Raw genomic sequence first — 14,638 nt, forward strand, 5'->3', positions numbered from 1 at the left:
ATCAGCATCCATTTAACAAAGAGAACATTCAGCCTTTATTTTTTGGGACTGGCTTACTTCACTTAAATCCATATGCAGAAAAGTGAAAATAAACCCGTATCTCTCACCATGCACAAAATTAAACTCAAAATGGATCAAGGACCTAAGAATTAGTCCAGAGACCCTCTGCCTTATAGAGAGAAAAGTAGGACCAAATCTTCATCATGTCGGATTAGGCCCTGACTTGACTTCCTTAACAAGACTCCTAAAGCACAAGAAATAAAATCAAGGATTAATAAGTGGGATAGACTCAAACTAAAAAGCTTCTTCTCAGCAAAAGAAACAATCAATGAGGTAAACAGAGAGCCTACATTTTTGGTGCAAATTTTTGCTACACACACATCAGAGAAAGCACTAATCTCCAGGACATATAAAGAACTCAAAAAACACCAAACAAACAAACAAACAAACCAAAAACCAAACCAAAACAAAAAACCCAAATAACTCAATCAATAAATGGGCTAAGGAGCTGAACAGACACCTCTCAGAAGAAAATATACAATTGATCAACAAATTAAAAAATGTTCAACATCTCTAATAATTAGAGAAATTTAAGTCAAAACTACTCCAAGATTTCATCTCAGAAAGGTAATTATCAAGAATACAAACAACAATAAATGATGGTGAGGATGTGGGGGAAAAGGCACACTCTTAGATTGCTGGTGGGACAGCAAATTGGTGCAACCAATCTGGAAAGCAGTATGGAGATTCCTTGGAAAACTTGGAATGGAATCACCATTTGACCCAGCTATCCCACTCCTTGGTCTATACCCAAAGGACTTAAAATCAGCATACTATAGTAATGCAGCCACATCAATGTTTACAGCAGCTCAATTCACAATAGCTAAATTGTAGAAGCAACCTAGATGCCCTTCAACAGATGAATGGATAAAGAAGCTGTATATATACATACACACACACACACACACAAACACACACTCACGCACACACTTAATGGAATATTACTCAGCATTAAAAGAGAATAAAATTATGGCATTTACAGTTACATGGATGGAGCTGGAGAATAGAAACTGCATTTTACAATGCAGCATTTTTGAGTCAGTGATTTGCTGTAGGACTGCAGCTGGAAGTCACATCTAACTCCAGATCCCCAGGTCTTTTCCCTACAGTGTGCCTCCTGGAGTTTTGCTTATTACAATTAAGCATATTTTGAAAGGAGCCCTCAGAAATACATATTGAATTTACTTCTGCAGATCTAGCTGTTTGCAAAACAATAGGTCCAATTTTCTTCCTTAACACTGCTTCTATTAACATTTAAAAAATCCCTTCATATTCATTGTTCCTATTTTAAGCAAAAAAATTGTCAGAGTATTTCGGTGTTCATCAGCTGATAAAACCCACCAGGATTCTGAATCGATACCTCCTCTGCCACCTGTCAGCCCCGGTGTTACTCTTTGTGCTTGTCTTGTTCCTCCTTCTGCACATCCCAGGAATTTCCAGATTCTTTTGAGACTTGGTAGAAATCTTTGTTCCTGGTGAGTTTGTTTGTTTGCACTTGGTCATTTCTATCCTCTTGGATTCCTGGAGCTGAACTTTGAGGATGAAAAAAAAATCTTGTTGGCTAGGATTGTTGGAATTTAGAGTCGACCTCTGAGACTGGAGGGAATTACGTCTGAGCTCATTGTCTTGCAAGGCAATTAGAGCTGCAAATGGATAAAGAGGACGTGACCAGGGAAAGGTGAACAGCAAGAACATCTTCCCCCACATAACTGATGAGGCTGAAACTTTCTCTGAGCTTTCTCTGAGGATGGTGCAGGCATATAACTCCAGTCCAGACTTCCGTGGATATGACACTCTGATGCTCCATTAGACATGAAGACCTACCCCACGTCTTCCAATTTGAAGATAATAAAGATGAAACACCTGACCTTCATTCCCAAGCTTGAACTCTCTTAATATTCCTTTCATCTGCTAATAGATCCTTTAAGGCACTCAAGTAAAAATGTTGGAATCTTTCTAAACTCTCTCTTTTCCCTATGTGACTCCACATCCTATTTATCAGCAGTACCTGTTGGCCTTTACCTTCCAAATAGATGCCCAGGCTGGCCAGTTCTCACCACCTTCAATGTTGCCACTGCCAGCCAAGCCATTTCCTCTTTTTTGTGCTTCTGTGGTCTCCTAACTGGCCTTTTGCGTTCACTCCTGCCTTACTTTGCACATAGTGTGGCAGCCAGAGTGATCCTTTTAAATCTGCATTGGTGCATGACCCTCCTCTGGAAAATCCACTGGCCTCCTGTCTCTCAGAGTGAAAGCTCACTTCTTAAAATGGCCTCCAGGATGCCCTCTCCCTCCATTGTCCCTCCCATGTCATCTGATCTACCCACCGTCCCCTGAGCCTTACACATGCCAGCCTCCTTGTGCTCCTCCACTCCTAGGCACAGTCCTGCCTTGGGGAGGGAAGTCCCCTTCTCCTGGAAAGCCGTTCTTCCCATCAAGGCTGAGCCCTCAGCAATGACAAGTCCCTGAGCACTTTAGGTCAAAGAGCAATCTGACTGCCAGCCTGTTCTTCCACTCCCTCCACTGCCTCGTTTTCTTCTCCCAGAACAGACGGTCATCTGACACACTACAGATTTTTATGATGTTGTTTATTCCCCTCCTGACTGCTGTCCACTAGAATATAAGCGCCATGAGAGCAGGCATTTGGGTCTGTTTTTTCACTGTATTTTCAGTTCCTGGAAGAGTATCTGGAAGTTAGCAGGCACTTCAACACATTCGTTAGACCAACAAATGACTGTTAAGAAATTAGCACTGTGCCTGACTATACTCACCCAAAAATCATTCCATTACAAAAAGTCAAAAAACCCATTCAAGTGCAAAAGGATTGTGATTGGATCCCTTCCAGTGCTACTGGAAATGGGGGGGGTTGCTTTTGGGGTGTCTCTTTCCGGGAACACAAATAAAGCCATTAATTGCTGACTCCTTTTGTCTATAGTCTCCATTTCCTTTCCCCTTAGCTTTGTTCTCAGGCTGGTTTTTATTGTCACCATCAACTTCAGGTTCAGGTTGACGTAATTCCAGACTGGCAATATCAGTGTGTAAGGTGGGGGGAAGCATTTCTGTTTTTTTTTTTTTTAATATTTTTTTTAGTTGTTGATGGACCTTTATTTTATTCATTTATTCACATGTAGTGCTGAGAATCGAACCCAGTGCCTCACACATGCTAGGCAAGTGCTCTACCTCTGAGCCACAACCCCAGCCCAACACTTTTTTTCTAATGCTCTCCCTAAAGTCCTAGGAGGCTGTCTCTCTGATCTGGCTCAAGTCAAGTGCCTGACCCTGTGATCCAGCGGCACAAGTTGCTCCCATTGGCCAAGTAGAATCATCTGACCACCCTGGAGTAGAGTGAGAGAGTAGGAGAGTCGGGCCCACCTACCACTCCCTACACTGACAGGGACGGAGGGAAAGAATAGTGCCATTATCAGGCTCATCCCACATTAGCACCAGAGCCATCATTGCAAAACATGGTTCTGGTCTTGTTTCCTAGTCCTCAGTGGCTCCTCATTAAAATAAATGCCCAAGTCTTTGGTATACCATTTAAGACGCATCATAGCATGGCCAATCTGTTCTTTCAGTCCTCTCTCTCACATGCCCTCCCATATTCTATTTGCTCAGAAATACAGGACTGTTGGGGTAAAAATGGGAGTTCATAATCCACTTGAATCAAATGTATGAAATATGATATGTCAAGAGCTTTGTAATGTTTTGAACAACTAATAATAATAATAATAATAATAATAATAATAATAATAATAATAAAAAGAAATACAGGACTGTGTGCTATTCCTGGATTGTCATTTGTCCATTTATTTATCCATTTACACATAATTTCTCTTTCCTTTTTTTGGGGGGGTGGGGAGTACCAGGGATTGAACTCAGGGGCACTCTATTGCTGAGCAACATCCCTAGCCCTATTTTGTATTTTATTTAGAGACATGCTCTCACTGAGTTGCTTAGCACCTTGCTTTTGCTGAGGCTGGCTTTGAACTCATAATCCTCCTACCTCAGCCTCTGGAGCTGCTGGGATTATAGGCATGCACCACCACACCCAGCTCACACATAATTCTTACCAAGGACTTCCTATATGCTTCCTAGCCATTGCCCATTTAGTGACTGCTCTTCTGAGGTGTTTTGCCTTTTCTATGTATATAAACACATTCTTTATAGCTGGGGATAAGTGCCACATTTTTTGAAGATGTCCTTATTCTCTGCCCTCATGCAATTCAGAATGATTTATTTCTTTCATCTCTATCCATAATACTTTACTTATTTCTCTTTTGAGGGGTCCTTGTGTTAGTATCATATATGCACATATCTATTTCCTGTATTGGACTTCAAATTCTTTGAGGCCTTATACAGCTCTTATATAGCAGGAATATATAAGATGTTATATATAGGGTAGATATCTGTTGAATGTGTGTGTAATGAATGAAAACAAACTGACTTAAACTTCTAGTTTCATATATATATATATATATATATATATATATATATATGTTGTAGATGGACACAATATCTTTGTTTATTAATTTATTTTTATGTGGTGCTGAGGATCAAACCCAGTGCCTCACACGTGCCAGGTAAGTGCTCTACCACTGAGCTACAGCCCCAGCCCTCTAGTTTCTCCTTTATCATCACTGTGACATGTTTATTTGTATAGTACATTTGAATTCAAAAAATGTTCTCAAGCCTTTCATGTTATTTATTTTTCATAATGGTATGCTGACTGGGTATTGTCTCTATTTTAAGATTGAAAAAAACCTGAATCTCTGATAAGTCAGGTGACTTTTTTTGGCTGCACAGCTAATAAATGGCAAAAATAAGAATTGGATTCAGATCTGATACTGACTCTGTTAGTCATCGATGTTTTGGTGACAAGTGATAGTGACTCAAACTAGGTTAATCACACAAAAAAGAAATTATTGGTGGCCTCCAAAGGACCTTTCTTGTTGGTATTGACTCTTCTGTATAGTTCCCTCCTGTGTAGTGGGACCCTGAGCTTGGAAGTGTGACTTGCTTTGGCCCATAGGGCTTCATCAAGCACAGTGTGAGCAGAGCTTGGTAAATTGCAGGCACATTGGGACTTGTCTGCTTGGAATGCTCCGTCTTGGGACCCAGCTGTCATACTCTGAGAAGCCCAAGCTACGAGGAGAGGAACTGTGCTCCCATCCACCGCCCCAGCTGAGTCCTCCAGTGCCACAAGTACAAACAGCATGTGAATGAGCATCCTGGATGTTCTGTCCCTGCCCAGCCTCTGGATGGCTGAAACCCCAGCTACAGAAGCATGAGAGAAAACAGAGGATATCATTAAATTTTAGACCAACTGGACACTGCACAATAGATAACAGAAACATAAGGCAAGACTTCAATCTGCTCTGCCCAACCTTGCACCAATCGATGTGGCCCAGGCAGCAGGGTCTTCTGTCTCTCGCCAGGACCACATGTAGCAGAGGAAAAGCTCTTCCAAGAAGAGGTATGGGGACATGTGTGGGACAGGTGGAAATTAAAGCTCCAGATCCTGGTATAAACCACCACAGGCCAGCCTGTCTCCTCAGTGGCTTAGGAAGATGTTCATAATACCAAGGAATCTGATTGTCAGAGGCTAACAAGTTCAAGATCACAGATAATAAAATTTAGGCCTGAAATAGATCATTTCCAAGCCTGATGTCATGCCAAGTTGTCTGGCCAGAACCTGAGTATTGTGACTGTACTTCACCATGTTTCCTCAGTGATGATGGTCCTCAGAGATGGTGTGTGTGTGTGTGTGTGTGTGTGTGTGTATACAAGCACACTTCTAATGTCCAGCCTAGGATGGATAGATGGGTATTGGTGTGAGTGATGTATTTGTCCCAGAGCTATGTTTTCTGCCCTAGGACACCTCTGGGGAGAGACATACTCACACAGTTCAAATTCCTGGGTCTGGGGTTACTCAGATCTAACATCTCCAGTCAAGTTCCTGCTTTGGCCTCAGCCTGTCACATAGATTGCTAAACCAAGCAGTCCAGAGTATGTCTGAGTGTTGTGAAATTTTCATGGAAAGTACTTACAGACAATGCGTGGGTCCTCAGGCTTCATGTAATGCCTACTTGGTGTGAATCTGTGGCTCTTTAGACAGTTTGAAAGCAATTTTTGTGAAATTTCCCAGAACATTTTGTTTTCTCAGGCAAAAAAAAAAAAAAAAAAAAAATGGCTTTTGCTGCATGAGCAACAGTTGTGTGCTTACTCCAGAGAAAGACAATTTACTGTGGCCTCTGACAAATAAATGAATATTGGTAGGAGGATAGATTTTTTCCATTGTGTCCATCATTCTCTTCCTTCCCATTCACTGCCAGAAATAGAATTGTGGCATGTTCATCCTGAGACAGAATTTAGAGAGATTCAAAATACATGACAGGTGTGATGGCGCATGCCTGTAATCCCAGCAGCTTGGGAGGCTGAGGAGGGAGGATCATGAGTTCAAAGCGAGCCTCAGCAAAAGCCAGGTGCTCAGCAACTCAGTGAGACCCTGTCTCTAAATAAAACACAAAATAGGGCTGAGGATGTGGTTCAGTGGTCCAGTGCCCCGAATTCAATCTCTGGTATGAACTACCCCCCAAATGTGCAAAATGCATGATTTTTAGAGAAGAGGAAACAGAGACCCAAAATGGGCTGGAGGCTTGTTTCAGCCACATAACAATTCTTACAGATTAAGTTGGAATTAGAGCTCTTATTTTTTGACTCTGAATCAATCTTTTTTCCACAGCCCTGAAATATTTTGGTGACTTCAGTGGCAACTCTGATACAGACAGGGTCTCACTGAGTTGCTTAGCACCTTAGGGAGTAGGTTCTGACTCTCTGAAAAAGTAGGGAAGGAATAGAACTCAAGAGGAAACTGAAGGGGGTACCTCAAAGGGTGAAGGGAATGAACTGGATTTCTTTAGCGGAAACTCTGAACCGTACTGCCAATATTCAGTCACCAACAGGACACTTGTGTCTAACATCTTTTTAAAAAAATATTGGTGCCTTATAATTACACATAATGGTGGAATTCATTAGGCCATATTCATACATGTACGTTGAATAATATATTCAATATCCTTTATGTGGTGCTGAGGATCAAACTCAGTGCCTCACACATTCAAGATGAGTGCTCTATCACTGAGCCACAGCTCCAGCCCTGGATCTAACCTCTTTAAGAGGTTTTTATACTCACAAATGTCCATAGAAAACTGTCCCTGCTGTGTTTCATGTTCTCAGGGTCCTAATCCACTTCTTTGTGATTCAGAGATGTAAACAATTTACCCAAGATCACACAGCCAGAAGGAGCTGTTCCTAAAACCTAGTCCTTTGCATTGCCTTGCACTGCCTTTTAGGAGGTCTTGGGGGTTAGGCATAATCCTTGCTATAAACAGAATTGAAAGTATTTAGTCAAAAATGCTTATTTGTCCCAAGGGAAAACATCATGACGACACATAGGAGTTTATTAATATTTAAAAGCTGCACTCTGCAGCTGGTTTAGGATGTGGACTCCAGAGCTATATTATCCAGGTTCTAATTCAAGCTCTACCACTTATGTCTCTGTAATCTTGGGGATGCACTTGACCCCTCCATATTCTTTTTTTTATTTCAAATTCTTATCTATATAATGGACACAATTTTAACATTTACTTCATAGTGATTATGGTAAAAGGTGACAATGCTTGCCAATCATTTAACACCTGACTCTCAAGTACCCAAAATGTTAGCTGTCTTTTGATTTTATAATGCACAATTTAATTGGTGAGCAGGATGGGGCATAAGGATATATGCTGGGAAGGATATAGTCTAGATTTATAGTAATAGTTATGTTCTGGGAAGGGTGAAGGAAGGCTTCTGTTTTGTTCTTTTATTTGTGTCTCTTGTTTTTTAATTTATTTACTAAAGAGCAAATTCATGGTTTACTCCTATGTTTTTATGTACACTTCCTACATTGACATAAACTTTGAAAAAAATTTAAATTTATGTCCAGAAACTTTAGCATTCTTGTTACATTTTCCTGGATCAAGTAACCTGGGCAAATTATTAGCAGAGAGGTTTGAAATAGATTAGGAGTTTATCTGACCAACAGATTGTTCTTGCCCACATTGCTCTTGTTCACACTCCACAGTGAGCTCCTTGGGAGAAGGGCTGTGCTTGTTGGGCCCCTGCTGTAGCCCTATCTTCTAGTGTTTTGGACACTGTGGGTACCCAGTAGTAATCACCCGGCTATGCCCTGTCCTGGGGTGTTCTGTTATGCAGCCTCAGTTCCTTCTCTTTCCTGCAGGTGGCAGAATCTTCATGGGCCTTGCTTTCTGGAACACATTATTTCCCAAAGCCCCTTTACTATTATGGAATGAAATGAATGGATTAGAGTTACCTACAAACATAACTTCAAAGAAACAGTACAATGACTTCGATCTAACATAAAAAGAAACAGAAAAGGTCATTGACAATAAAATATTACATATTTTACCAGCAAATGCTTAGGTGGAATTTCCCTAGAAGAGTCAGGAAATAGTCAGATGCTATGCCTATGTCCAGGACCTCTGAATGCGACAGCTGCAGATGCAGTCTGTTGTACTTGTGGTATTTAAATCAGTGAAAGAATTTTCGAAATGGTGGGAAAACTCTTGGTAGAACTCTGAACAAAACAAAGTATAAGCTTCCTTTAATTTGTATGCATTTTCAGTTTCTCCAAATGTGTATCAAAGCTAAGTTCCCTACTTCCAACAAGAAAAACAATAGAAAAACAAACAGGTTCTAGGCTGAGCTAATTTTATCAACAGGTGTTTTATCTGCGGGAGTCTGAAGTGTGGGACAAATTTTTGCTATGTAGGCTTTTCCTTCACACTGCAGGTTGTCTAGCGTCCCTGGTTTCCCACCTGCTAAATGTCTGTGGTGTTCTTTGTGAGTGCAACTCTAAAAATAAAATGTTTTTACGAATTTCCATAATGCCCTCTAGGGGGCACTACTGGCCTCGTTAAGAATTTCTGTCTAATACAGTAGCTACAAGCTGTCTAAAAGGGTAGCTCCAAATCCTGTGTGCCTACTGGCCTTGAAATGTAGCTGGTTCCACTATAGACCTAAAATTTTAACTTAATTTAGTTTACATATAAATTTAAACATTGATGCTCAATGCAGCATCTTGGATCCATGAATTTAGTTTGTCAACTATATATTTTATGAAGTCTGAATAGGGATCAAACATTTTTAACTGAAAATTTAGTGAACTAATTAAGATGCTCTATAAATATAAAATATATACAGGAGTTTAGGTTTGACAGGAAAAAAGAATATCTAACAAATACTTATGTTGGATTACATGTTGAAATGATAAAATTAGGGCTATACTGGATTAAGTAAATATTATTAAAACTAATTTTATCTCTTTCTTTTTACTTTTTAAATGATACTTCTGGAAAATTAAAAAATGCATGTATGGCTTATACAATGTTTCTATTGGAGAGTGCTGGAATACAGAAAACTCAGGACCCTTTTCAGCCTGAGATCCCTGCTTGCTTTCTATAGACAGGAATGCATAGTAAGTTAGAACCAAGGGAGGAGTGAGAAAAATGAGTCCCTTACTCTCTAGCAGGCAAACCAAGGACCCCAGGGACAGGGTCTTTGAGTGGTAGAATAATCCCAAGCGGTTATTATTTTTTAATAAAGTCCCAGATTTTGGCTTGTGGTTCCTGGCAGGGCTGATATTTTCCTACTACATTCTCCCTCTGCCGGCTCCCTTGAGAACCTTCCCTTTATAGTCTGATTGGGGTTTGGCCTGCGATACCGAGACTCCGTGCCAGCTCAGCTCAGAGGCAATGAGGAAAAGACACATCAAGGTATGAAGAAGATGGCCTATCCCTGCATTCTGGAGATTTACAGATAATGCAGGTGGCTGTATTTCAAAGCAAACCGAGGGCTATTACCTGAGGCAGAGTTTAGAGAACCAACCACACAGGTAGTGAAGCTTCATCCTCACTGATCTGGTTTCAGATCAGGTCTATTATGGGATTCAGAATACGATGAGACTAGTTGAAATAAGTCATCTCCCTTTTTTAAGGAACTGTCATTCTTTTCCCAAGTGGTTAATTTTATGATGTGAGATAAAGGTGCCAATAGCAAAAAGCTTGAGCTTTGGGGTCAACCCTGGACTAGAATAATGACTGACATGTCATGGCTATGGGGCCCCATGCAGGTAACTTAACCTCTTTGAGCTTGAGTTTCCAAAAGCCCTGTCTGCAAAATATCTCCTTTATAGACAGTAAATGCCCAATAAGCAGTAGCTCCTTTTTATTACAGAGGGGTGCAGGTGGAAAGTGGAGAGAATTTTTAAGCCAGGAAGCCTTTGAGAACAGAATCTCCCAGCCTATTTTCCTCAGAATATTGACCCCAGGAAATCAAATTCCAAAAATAAAAAGAGTTTTGTGGGAACCGTGGTTTAGAAATAATGTATCCCCCTCAGCAATGTTGACAAAGTGTATTAGTATATTAAACATTCTGAGAAGTCTTGCAGTAAAGCAATCAGTTTAACATGTTTTTACTCCTCAACATTGATCCGACTTATTTTATTAGTTTTTTTTTTTTCAGAAAATAATTATTAGCTCTGTGGATCACATCTTCCCTCTAATCAGATTCCCTTGACCCCATATTTTGGCTGGAATGTTCCTCTGATTGTTGTGCCATGTGGATGGGGACAAGTGAGACAAACCACTAAACTCTGTCCCATGACACCTCCATCCATAATGACAAATTCATTCCTGAGGGAGCCTACACAACCTTGGAAAAATTTTTAAAACATGATGGTGAGATATGACAGTCTCTTAAAGCATTACCTTGGGACTTTGTATTTTAGGTGGTGGTGGAGTAGGACAGATAATAAACCTGGATTTTGTTTGTCATGAATTTTATAAAGTCCCATGAACCCTTTCAAACCTCTATAAATGATCAATAACTGTAATATCCTTCTGTCTTAACAGTATTTCAAAGGGGGATGTGGAACTGGAGTTTAAATAAGCACACAGACACACACATATGAACACACTGTGTGGTAATGTATGAGCAGATTAAAAGGATATGTTTAATTTATAAGCCCCACTCTGATTAGAAATGATAGATGATGGAAAGATCGCTAAAGGATGATGTTCATACTCAATTTGCAATAATTGTACATTTCTCTCATCAAGACACATATCTAATATAATCTCCCAAAACCCAAAATACACATAAAAATAAAGCCTAGTAAATGACATCAGACAGGATAGGATAAAAAAATACTACTCCTAAAAAGATTCAGAGCACACTATGGTCTAAATCAAAATGCATGGAAGCAAACCTAGGTATCTGGGTGAATATTTTTAGAAGAAAACCCAATTTTTATTAGAAACATTTCAAACATGCAAAAATATTGGAGTAATAATATAATAATTAATCATCAAGAATGCAAACATTTCTCCATTTTGATATGTCTATATATACATGAATTTAAATATACATCTACACATATTGAGAGGATAAACATTTTCACATTAAATTCCAGGCATCATGACATGTCACCTTAAATATTTAAGCATGTATCTCCTACAGAAAAGACATTGTCTTATATAATTACATAACATTATCTTGACTATGTGAATTAATAATAATTCTCTAATTCCATGTGATATCAACTCTAGAGTCAAATTTTTCTAGGAAGCAATCAAAGTTCACATATTAGATTTGATTTTTATCTCTTTATACACTTCAAATCTAGTGTGTTTCTCTTACTTCTGTTTTTCCTAATATATTGACTTTTTGGTGAGACCAGTGTCTTGTAGATGTCCCTCAGAATAACTTTGTCTGAGTTTTTCCTCTTGGGTCATTTAACTCATTCCTTTATTCCTTATCATTCCTGTAAACTGAAAATAAGACTTGATTAGAAAAATGTTGAAGACCTTTGTCCAGAATACCTCACAGGTGGGTTTATTCTGATTTGCATTTTGTTCCCATGTGACTGCAACTGGAGTCCCCTTTCACTATGAAGATTGTCCTGGTCAGACACTAATTCAAATTCAGCCAGAGAGAAATGGCAGAATGTTGTGGATTTAATTTTCTCTAGCCAATGGGATATAATGATAAGCATTTATAATATAAAATAGTACTTGCTTATTACGGAAAATTTTTAAAAAATACAAATATGTATGAAAAGAAGAAAATAAAGATCACCCCATTTTCCTTTTCAGAGAAAAACCATTAAAAATTTTACTGTGTTCTAATGCATTTAGTTCCTTCCTATACAGCTTTATATAGTGAATTCTATATTATAGAATATAAAATTCTGTTATAATTTTGCTACTTCATTTGTACCATAAACATATTATTTTAAACTTTTTGTAAATCATTTTAAAAGGGCTACATAGTCTTTTATGTTATGGAATTCTTACTGTTGGACCTTTAAGTTGTTTTCAAGTTTTTTTCCCAGTATAAATAATATTATGGAGACTATCTTTTTTTTAGATAAATATTTTTATCCTTTTAAAACTATTTCCTTAGGAGAAATTATTGGGTTAAAACTAATGGATTTTTAAAATGTATTTTCCTCCTGATTATCAAAGTAAGATGAGCTTATCATGATGAGTAAAATATAATAAAACTGGGAATGAAAAAAAAGCATCCAGCATCCTCCGCCCAGAGGCAACTGATATTAGCATCTTGACATGATTTCTTCTGATACAGGCAGTTATTTTCTTTCTTTGAAAGACTCAAGGATATGAACATTTCTAAGGCTTTCGATAATACTGCCAAAATTGCTTTCAATTTATCAATTTAGCCTCCTTCTGGAAGTGTATGAACTGTGACTATTCTGAAAACACTACCATCTAAAAATTATCAAGCAAGCATGGTTATTTCCAAACTTCCCATGACTGGTTCGGCTCACTGAAAATCTGTGAATATGGGAAGGGGCGTGAAGAAAGTGCTGAACAAATGTTACTAGGAAAACTCATCTGCATGTTTTGTTCTGGTTGAGTCCACTCTTCTGGAAGGCTACCTTTGCCAAGGGTGTTCATTTTGGGGACAATTGGACATGTTTATTTGACAGTTAGTTATAGAAGTCAGTTCCCTAGCTCCTCTAGATAAAGACAGATTATTGCTCATTTTTTAATAACTGTTCCCTGAGGCAGAAGGAAAAAAATATTTTTCTCATGGGGGAATGCCTACTCTTTTTCATGGCAAGGCACACACAGACAATAATGATGTTGTGATATACACTGGGCAAATGTATTGGGTCGATGTAGTCCTGGGCCCCACCTGGCTGCCCTCAAGGCTGAGCGATCAAAATCTGGGCCTAATGTAATCCATTCATGGCATATCTGGGCCAGCTCCACATCAGTGGGGACCTAGAGGAGCATGTCTTCTGTGTCAGGAAGAACATAGCTTGCTTGCTTTCTTCTTTTTTAAAAAATGTTGTTTCTCTAGTTTTTTTTTTTTTCTACCTGACCTATTCCTTGATCATGCAGGCACTTTATAACTGTGATACTACCTGTCCTTAGCAGAAAGGTAGATGTTTTTCTTAACAACCTTCTGATTATACATTTTCATTATTCTCAACCAACATGCCCAATTCTTGTTCCAAAAGTATTATTTATTTGACTTCTCTCACCTGAATTGATTCATTCTACAATTGTTAAGTGAGTTCTGGTATGTACTGGGCACTTTGCTGAACACTGGGAATAGAGAGATGATATAGATGTTCTCACTCTAAGATGTTCATGGTCTTATGGGAGGAAACACAAGATTGACAAGGGAAAGGTAGAAGTGCCTTAATGTGGTAGGCCCACAATTCTGTGGCACTCCCTGGGGTAGTGGAAAGGCTTCCCAGAAACAGAGACATTCAGGGTGTGACTTGAAAGAGGAGCAGAAATTTTATCCACGAATCAGTAAACAAGGTACTGGGTGAGAGGCAGAAACCTGAAGGGTCTATGAAATGGGTGAGTTTGTTGGTGGGCCTGGAATCCAATTCCAGGAAGCACTTGGAAAAATGCTGAGGATGAGGCTGGAGAGGAAGGAAGATGAGGCTGCATTCTGAGGAACTTTGTCACATGAAAGAATTAGAACTTGTTACACTGTGATCACTTGGTAAGAATTTTAAGGGGGAACTGATACATGCAGACTAGATTTTTGGGAAACAACTTTCACAACAATGTGGGGAATAGAATTGGACATGGATACAGGATGTCTTTAGAAGCAACCACAATTTTGAAAACCGGGGACATGAAGCTTTCATTTAGGGCCAGGGTATTGGGGTAGATGGAAGATGGCAGTGGGGACGGAATTTCCAGGAAGTTGGAGAGAAGTCATTTTGGGCAACTAATTGAGGCTGTCAGCAAACATAGGGAGAATGATTTTACTCCACCATTCAGCTCTTCAGAGCCAACCCGTCCTTTTAGATCCAACCTGAGCCTACTTTCCTTTACAAGCCTTCTTCCATCCTTATCTCCTGAGAGACCACTTCCTTCCCAGAACAACTGTTGTGGGGTTCAGCACAGGACAGTTTGCACCCTTAAGCTTGAGGTTGTTATTTCACATGTGTTAGGTCTGTTTCCTAAAC

The 14,638-nt window shown here is 39.3% G+C and overlaps 1 protein-coding gene across 1 annotated transcript in view; it reads left to right on the plus strand.

Moving 5' to 3' along the window:
- Nucleotides 1–14,638, plus strand: part of Grxcr2 (glutaredoxin and cysteine rich domain containing 2) — a 58,499-nt gene that overhangs the window by 29,787 nt on the left and 14,074 nt on the right. The window lies entirely within an intron of this gene.

This window comes from Marmota monax, unplaced genomic scaffold, assembly GCF_021218885.2.
Source record: "Marmota monax isolate L192 unplaced genomic scaffold, Marmota_monax_Labrador192_F-V1.1 WCK01_AAM20220418_F8-fsc00006, whole genome shotgun sequence".
NCBI lineage: Eukaryota > Metazoa > Chordata > Mammalia > Rodentia > Sciuridae > Marmota > Marmota monax.